The 9,233-nt window shown below is 38.7% G+C and overlaps 1 long non-coding RNA gene across 1 annotated transcript; it reads right to left on the bottom strand.

The window, feature by feature from the left end:
- Nucleotides 1-7,455: 7,455 nt before the first annotated feature.
- Nucleotides 7,456-8,919, bottom strand: LOC125294933. The gene is made up of 3 exons (XR_007193587.1): nt 8,800-8,919; nt 7,733-7,827; nt 7,456-7,492 (listed from the first exon to the last, which is right to left on the bottom strand). It is a non-coding gene; the product is annotated as an uncharacterized LOC125294933 (long non-coding RNA).
- Between the last annotated feature and the right edge of the window lie 314 nt (nt 8,920-9,233).

The raw sequence follows: 9,233 nt of genomic DNA, 5'->3' as shown, positions 1-9,233 counted from the left end.
CCTAGTGGTCAAAAGACTCCAAAATTTTCCTCAGGATGAGGTCTCTCCATGTACCAAGTTTGGGATATGAACCCATTGCTGAGATATGAGCCTACTTTGTGATTTAGCGCCACACAGTGGTCAAAATGTACCAAATTTCTTGAGCCTCCTCCTAATAGGGTCCTGAGCTTTGGTTTGGATATCGTGAAAGCATTGCTGAGATATCCCTTCACTTCCTGTTTGGTGGCTTCACCGACAATTTTGATTGGCTGAAACTGTTGGGCTTAACGGTTTTAGGTTTAAAGATAAAAAGGGATAACTTTTTTGAGGCTTGGACTGAAGATTATGTGTGTCAAGTTTGGTGTCAATCGGACAAACTTTGTGACCTGTGAAAACTTTTAGGTGTTTTGATTAAATTCAATATGGCGGAAAATCCATCATGGCGGAAAAATGATGTCATAGGGTGCGTTGAACTCGGCTTGGTCTAAGGATTCCAACGATACCTCATATTTGACAATCGGGCCAACGGGTCCAAGTTTTGCATGAACTGTTGTTGGCCTTTTGTGGCTCAAGAGTGCTCGAGGTGCCGACTTGAAACTTGGTGAAATTAATCATGGGACTGTCCCCAATTTGTGTGCCAAATTTTACAACTTTTCACCAGGCGGTTCTATGGGCTGCCATGACGGAATAATAATAATAGACTTCAATGATGGAATAATAATAATAACAAAACATCTTCATACAAACAAAACACTGGGTGCCTTAGCAGCGCAAAGTTCTCTGTTCAATCTTGGTCCCAAAAGTTGGAAGGGGAAATCACTGAGAAGCCAGAATTCAAAAGCGGGAACTAAGGAGCGAGTAATGTCGAAATCATTGTCTCCCCAAAACGAAGAGAAAGTCCCCGACAAAGAAGCTGCCTCTGAATCCGCGGGTCAACTGCTTCGACAAATGACCTCCATTACAGAAGATTTCAAGGACTTTAAAAAAGACAATACAGTCAGCGATTTCGGAGCTGAAGGGAGAATTGAAAGTAGATCTTCGGGAAGAGCTAGCAACTTTTAAACAGGATCTTAATCTGAAGTTAACAGAGCTAGGCACGTCCCTTCAGAACCAAGGCCAAGCTATCTCTGAAATTCAAGAACGTGTCTCTGAACTGGAGGAGAATAGCGTCATCACTAAAGAGTCCCTAGTGTTCCTTTTAAATGAGAGATGACGACTGCAGGAGAAGGTGACGGATCTAGAGAGCAGGTCCAGGCGATGTAATATTCGAATCTACGGTGTGCCCGAAGACACCGAAGGTGACTCCATGACCAAGTTCCTAGACCAGCTTCTGACTGACGAGCTCTCACTACCAGAAGGAATGGCTCTACAAATTCAACGGGCACATAGGGCTTCAACGCAGAAACCAGAGCCTGAGTCTCCCCCTCGATCTATTGTGGTTTGCTTCCAACAATTTAAGGTTAAAGACATGGTCTTAACAATGGCTTGGAAGAAAAAGATCTTTATAGGAGATCACTTAATCTCTTTCGACCATGATTATGCATCTGAAGTTGTTGAGAAACGCAGGGCTTATGCTGGGGTCAAAAAAGCTTTGAAGGAGAAAGGCATTCGCTTTCAAACACCATACACGAAACTTCTAATTCATTGGGCAAACGGTACGATGACATACAAAGACGCACAGGAGGCGATAGCGGAGCTGAGGGCGAGAGGCATTGACGTGACCAAGCAAAGAGAAGATCCCGGATTCAGCTTGGAGAGAAAGATAAAGAACACTTTCCAATGGCAACTAGAAAACACCAGAGGGAAAGGTGATCTAGAAGCGAGAACGAGAGAGAAACTGCAGGATTTTCGGAGAACGTCTCAACAGGACTGAAAGTGAGGAGTGAGAGTTTGTCTGTGAACCTGTTTTTTTTTTTTTTTTTTTTTTCTCCCATGAGGATTATGCTTCAAAGACGGTAGGTGTTAATTACATCATACAGATTGAACAGAGAAAACTTTCAGACTATGTTGGACTTATCTAGAGGTTATGGATTGCCCTTAGTCTCTCCACCACTAGGGAGGGCCCCATCCACTCTGTGGGGGTCTTTTTCCCTCCACTCCTATCCAACAGGGAACCTGGGGTTATGGTCCCCCACTTTTTTGGAAGTTACTGTAATTTTGTTGTTGTTCATTGTTTTTTGTTTTTGCTTTTGCTGTTATGTTGGTTTAAAGTTGATGGGGGAGATAAATATGTTAGAATGTGAAGAAAATACTCCGCTGAGGAGAGGTATCTATGTGTCTTGTAGGCAATATAGGTTAGACATAGGATCAAACAGTACCCTACTATGGTCAATGTAATTTCCTTTAATGTCAATGGGCTTCTCAGCCCTGATAAACGTAACAAAATTCTCTCAAAACTCAAGAAAGAGAGCATTGATATAGCTTTCCTGCAAGAAACCCATATGACTGAAATTGAACATCAAAAGCTTAAAAGGTATGGTTTCAAACATGTATTCTCATCCTCTAATGGATCTAAGCATAATAGGGGGGTGGCCATTTTGATCTCTAGAAGACATACGAACTCTTATCTACAATTAAAGACAGGGAAGGCAGATTTATATTGCTTAAGGGAAAGGTTAATGGGAACTACTTTACTCTATATAATGTATACATTCCCCCAGGCTCAAATTCAGATTTTCACCAAAAAATATTAGATAGGGCAGTGACTGAGTCACAGGGAATCTTGATATGTGGGGGTGATTTCAACATTACTTTGAACCCGACTCTTGATTCCTCTAACACCCGAACTTCTCAGCCCAAGAAGTTAACCAAAAAAATTACTAGTATCATTTCAGAGGTGGGCTTGGTGGATGTATGGAGGTTCTACAATCCTTCAGTCAGGGACTACACCCACTTTTCATCTCCCCATTCTTCATATTCTAGAATAGACTATTTTCTTATATTTGGTAGGGATGTTGGTAGAGTGCAAAGTTGTCGTATCGGAACTATTGATCTTTCAGATCATTGCCCAGTGTACATGACTCTTTCTGACGAGCGCAGGATGAAACCAGGTCACTGGAGACTTAACTCCTCTATACTGAACAAGGACAGGATAGAACAATTTGGTAAAGACATTATAGACTACTTAAAAGATAATGATAATGATGAAGTCTCCCCTCCTACTCTCTGGGATGCTTGTAAAGCAGTAATGAAAGGAAAGGTTATAGCAACAACTTCCTTTTTGAAGAAGCAAAGGACCAAGAGACTCAATGATCTTCAACTTGAATTAAAAAAGCTGGAATTTGAACACAAGCACTCACTTAATCCAGTCACTGAAGTGGAAATGAAAAAGATAAGGAACCAAATAAATGAAATACTCGGACTATAAATTCAAAAGAAACTGATCTACACTAAACAAAAATATTATGAGGGCGGCGGTAAATACACAAAACTATTGGCCTACAAACTAAAAAAACAAGAGGCAGACAACACAATATTTAAAATAAGGGATTCAAAGACTAAAAATATCCTACAGGAAACAGAAGAAATAAGGACTACTATGAAAAATTATATTCACAACCTCAAGTACACAATGACGACAAATTAGAATCAATGCTTCAAGCATTAGATCTCCCAATTGTGACAGATGATCAAAATTCAACTTTGAAGTTACCTATATCTGAAGAAGAACTAGCCTCAGCTATCACTAGACTAAAAGCTAATAAGTCTCCTGGTGCTGATGGATTCACATCAGAATGGTAGAAGAGTTTGAGGGAGGCATTGACACCTATTCTGCTTAAAACATTTAACTGGGTCCTTGAAAAGGGTGAAATTCCTAAGTTTTGGAGGGAGTCTACCATCTCTGTTAAACCAAAAGGAGGAAAAGACAAGCTTAATTGCTCTAATTACAGACCAATTAGTGTGTTAAACATTGACTATAAACTATTTGCTTCAATCATCGCCAAAAGACTAGAGAAAGTTTTGCCTATCATAATAAACATGGATCAAACTGGTTTTGTGATGACTCGCCAGACTCATGACAACATTAGGCGATCTTTACAGATCATCAGACATATAAATCAAAATAAAATAGAGGCCATGCTGATCAGCATAGATGCACAAAAGGCGTTTGATTCTGTAAGATGGAAATTTCTCTTTAAAGTTATGGAGAAATTTGGTTTCAACAAATGATTTATTAAGACACTAGAAGCCCTCTACTCCAAACCAGAAGCTAGATTAAAAATAAATGGGGGACTGAGTGATTCATTCCAGCTAGAGAGATCCACAAGACAAGGCTGCCCGCTAAGTCCACTTCTGTTTGCCATTTTCATAGAACCATTAGCACAGTGGTTCAGACAAAATAACCTCATCACAGGAGTTCAATTGGAGGCAGGTGAACAGAAACTGGCTCTCTTTGCAGATGATATCCTTATCTACCTGACCAACCCTACAGACTCCCTACCGAATCTGATGTCAATTCTGGAAGAATATGGATCATATTCAGGCTACAAAGTTAATAAGCAAAAAACTCAAGTCCTTAACTTTCACTATAATCCACCTCACTATCTTCGCTCAAGGTATCAACTTGATTGGGATAAGAAATGCATAAAATACCTTGGAATCTTTTTGCCTATAGACCTATCAACATTACAGGAAATTAACTATGGGCCACTTAAGAAGGAAATTATGGATGATATAAATAGATGGAACGTGATTCCTTACTTAAGTATCTATTCACGTGTAGACTCAATTAAAATGAATATACTACCTAGACTTCTGTATGTATTCCAATCCATACCTATTGAGAAGCCCGAACATTACTTTATGGAATGGGATAAACGTCTAGCTAGATTCATCTGGGCAGGGAAAAAACCTAGAGTAAGGTACAAAACAGTAAAACTGGCTAAAGATAAGGGAGGGCTTGCTCTCCCATGTCTACTAGATTATTACAAGGCTGCTCAACTTAGATTTTTAGTCGGATGGTGTACGCCCAGTTAGATCAAGGTGGAAAGAAATAGAATGCTCAATGGGAGGGAGATGTCCAATGAGTATGTTAATTGGTGACTGTTCACTAATTGACCAAATTTCTGATCCCAGTAATCCCTGGATATCTTGCTCCCTGAGGTTATGGGATAAAATAGCTAAACGACACCATCTAAAAGACAGGATGGGTATCTTCAAATGGTTTGCCTATGATGCTGATTTTATACCCAGTATCCACGACAAACAATTCCTTGTGTGGAACAACAAAGGTCTTACGACATACAGCTCTTTAATAAAACAAGATTTAGTGCTGAGTTTTCAGGAGCTGAAGGACCAATTTGGTTTAGAGAATCAGGACAATTTTAGATATCTGCAAATCAGAGACTTTATTAATAAATCTTTTATAAAGAAAAGAGAAAGAACCTTGTAGAAACATTATTATCGACATCTTTCTGAAAGCCTGTGAAGATGTAGCTTACAGGAAAATAATTTCTAGACTATATGTTGCTCTTCAGGCCTTGGCAGGAGACAATACAATGTCAGTCAAATCCAGGTGGGAAAAGGAGAGTAGCTTGTCATTATCACAGAAGGAGTGGGAAAGGATCTGTGCACATCAATGGAGGATGACAAGTTCACCCTCCTGGAGATTCTTTAGTTGGAAAAACATTATTAGATTCTTTTATACTCCAGCCCAAAAGGCAAAATATTCTACTCTAACTAACTGCTGGAGATTATGGCAGATCACTTTCACATTTTTTGGAATTGTGCCTTTGTTGGTCCTTTTTGGTTAAGTGTCCATAGCCATTTAGAACTTGCTTTCAGCATAAGAATTAACTATGATTTCAAAACATTGGATCTCTGTGACTTTGAGGAACTTCAATGTGGAAAACTAGTCAAATATCTGTTGAGAGTCCTATTAGTGGCGGCTAAAAAGGCCTTGACAAGAAAATGGCTTCAGAAGGCCCCTCCTACTGTGGATGATTGGATTGATGTTGTGTATGATATCTATAATATGGAGAGAATTACTTTCACATTGAAAAATCAATATGACAAATTTTATGAAAATTGGTTAAGTTGGGTTTATTATGTGTTGGCAATAAGACCTGACTTTGTGTAATTTAAGTACTGCAGGCTTCTGCTCCTCCTCCGGGTGCGGTTTTGATAGCTACTGGAACTTGATATCACTGGAGTCCATATAAGATAAGAGATGTAAAAATGTAACCTCCCCTGATTCTTGTTTGTATCTTTTTTTTGTTTTTTGTTTATTGTCTTATTTTGGTTGTGTTTTGTTTATGTACTGTTGTTCTGTCCCATGAGGGAGAGTTGTGCTGTAAACTGAAAAAGCTTAATAAACAGTAAATTACAAAAAAAAAAAAAAAAATCCTCCAACTCTCCGCAAAAAGCAAGCCAAACTGAGTAATCCGGGACAAAGGGGCCTTGGTCAGACAGGTAACCAAGAACCCAATGGTGACTATGAATGAGATCCAGAGTTCCTTTGAGAAGATGAGAGAAGTGTGAAGAAGGACAAACATCAGTTCAAAATTGTTTTTACACAACAATTCTACTACCAAATTTAGGATTTTCTTGTCACGCTGCAGGCAAGTTGTGTGAGAGGCTATATGTGCACAACAATGCTTCTACTTTGTTTTTTCACATTACAAAACAAAACATACCCATGCATTTCAACAATGTGGCTGACCAGGATATGATGTCGTCTTGTGCAGTGTGTCAAGGGGCTCAATCTCTTATATTCCTCCATTGTTTCCTCTCCCCCTGAACTCTTCTTCAGAAGAGCTCCTGGACCATTTATGGGTAAAAGAGAAACAATAACGGTGATACACTTGTAAAGAGAAAACTTACCTGTACCTGTACCTGTGTATTTAAAAACACAGGAGATGTATTAAAGTGTAACTTAAGATTACAAACAACCGAGGGTCTATTTAAGTGTGGTAGTAAAATTGTGTTAATAATTGGTGGAGTTTTGAGCAAGTACGTTTTTTGCGTTAACACTGAATAGGCATAGGCTACAGTGAAAGCTAAGGGTGCAGCAAGCATGTTGAAAAAACAAACGCTATTTTAAACCACTGGCAGTGCTCAAAATATGTACACTTGGTAGTGTGGTGAGGGTCTCTACAGACAAACTAAAGTGGTATAAACTTTTGAAAGTGGACAGGGAGATTATAACAAGACCTGTATCTGAAGGAAGAAAATTGCCTAGATTCGTGTTCCGTTAATGTCAAATAAGCGGGCGCGTTCGATCTTGCAGCACTGGATCTGCAAGCAGATCTGGCTGAATCTAAAAAACATGCCTTACGTTCAGCCAGATCTGTGTAGTGCTGCAAGATTGAACGTGCCCGTTGATTTGACACTTCCCGGAACACAAAGCCAGGCTTCCGCATTTGGAGGACAGACAAGGATTTCTCCTAGTGAGATTTTAATTTTAAATGCTCACCCATTTGGCCTTTTCTGCTGCATGGCCGAGGTGGCAGAGGTGTTCTCTCCTGCACCAGGAGATTGATGTCCCTTGTTTGAAGAGGACCTCTCCATATCACTTCAGAAAAGTGAAGCATTTAGAGTAGAAGAACCTGCTGGCCCAAATTCTGCAAAAACACAAAATTGGAATCTTAAAGGGTTGCTTTAAGAATTTAACAAATTCAGTTTCCAATTTTAGTTCATTTAATTCAACTAAAGGGTACCTTTTTTTACCTTACCCACTGGCCAAGTGATCTGATATCAGATGCATGCAAACATTGATTTCAAATTTATTAGCTAGGCTTACATAAAACCTCACCTTCTTCAATGAAACTTTCATAAGAAAAACCAGGCTGCAGTTTGAGGTACTTTTTTAGTCCACGGTACTGGACCTTGATGAGCATTTTGCCAACCCTGTTAAAACAAACAAAATCTATAATTATATAAACACAAGAACCACAATTGACTATCAGCAGTATATCAACTAACTTAACTAGCAAAGGACTTCCAAAATTCATTCTGACATCATTTACCGTGTAGGCTACCAAATGTTTTAACCGCAGACAAACAGAAGTGTTTATGTGTTCAAATATGTTAACATAATCGCTAAATAACCCAAATAAAACCAACAGACACTTAACTAATATCAGTGCCATACTATTACTGAGAATGGACAATGCACCTAACCTTAACCAACAACACTAACAGTTACCTTACACCACGTGTATGCTACAAATGCCTAAAAGAATGCCCTGGTGGTCTCAGCTAGCGTTAGCTCTGAGCAAAATATATATAACCCAATTAAAAGCAAATAGTGTTCAGTTCAATCAAGCGTCAATTAGTTGACAGACTGCTTTAATTAGTCAGTCAACAGATCCCTTTAGTGCCAGACAAGCATTTGAAACCACACTAGATTTTTAGGAACAGTGGAGTCCTGGCTAACTAATGTTAACCAGCTACGTTAGCATGTTAGCTATTCCCTCAGTGACTATTAAAATTCCAACCGTCTTTTCAAATTCGTTAGAAAAAGCTTAAGACGTCATCGACTCCAATATTATATTAATGTCAGTTAAGAGTGTCCCAATTATTACAAATGATTATAAACTCGGCCATTTCAAATTGATAAGGTTATAATATAACCTACCGAAGTTAAGGTTAGCTTGCTGGTTAGTTTACCAACCATCTGAGTAGAAGCTAGCTTCTACAGCTAACATTAGCGACCTTGCTACTGTTAAGCTAACTTCACCAATATTTCCTAGAAGGTCAAACACGTTGGTATGAAAATATATACCTGCGATGTGACATTACTTAAATATATAAGTATATATTATATTTGTAGTAGTTTTCATGCTAGCTTTCCCAAGTAGCAGGAACAAAATACTTTACCTTTTACTATTCCATGCTGAACTTCAATGGCGTCCGTCTTCGAGGCATTCTTTTCAAAATCTCAACTGAAGGACTTTTTTCAGATGTTCAAAATATTTGAGGAAAAGGCTGCACATTTATCAGCGAGAAATTGTGCAACTTCCCACAATTCTTTTAGGGAACATTTTCTCTGAATATTTTTCTCGCAAATGTAGTTGATTTATTTGGGGAAAAACATAATAGACGACTGCTTCAAGAAATTAAGTCATACTTGATTTTTTTTTTGTGTAATTTCCTTGGCACCAGGATTCATTTTTTACAGTGCAATATCTTTACAACAACAACGCCTAATTACGTCCTATTAATTTGGACAAATTTATACAGCCCTATAAAGGCTAAAGTTACCATTAGTTTTGTTCCAATTTAGCGTTGTGTATGGCTTTAAACATCGTGTG

This window comes from Alosa alosa, chromosome 5 (assembly GCF_017589495.1).
Source record: "Alosa alosa isolate M-15738 ecotype Scorff River chromosome 5, AALO_Geno_1.1, whole genome shotgun sequence".
Taxonomy (NCBI): Eukaryota; Metazoa; Chordata; class Actinopteri; order Clupeiformes; family Clupeidae; genus Alosa; species Alosa alosa.
Note: the sequence above shows the minus strand (reverse complement) of the source record. Positions and strands in the feature narration are given on the sequence as shown.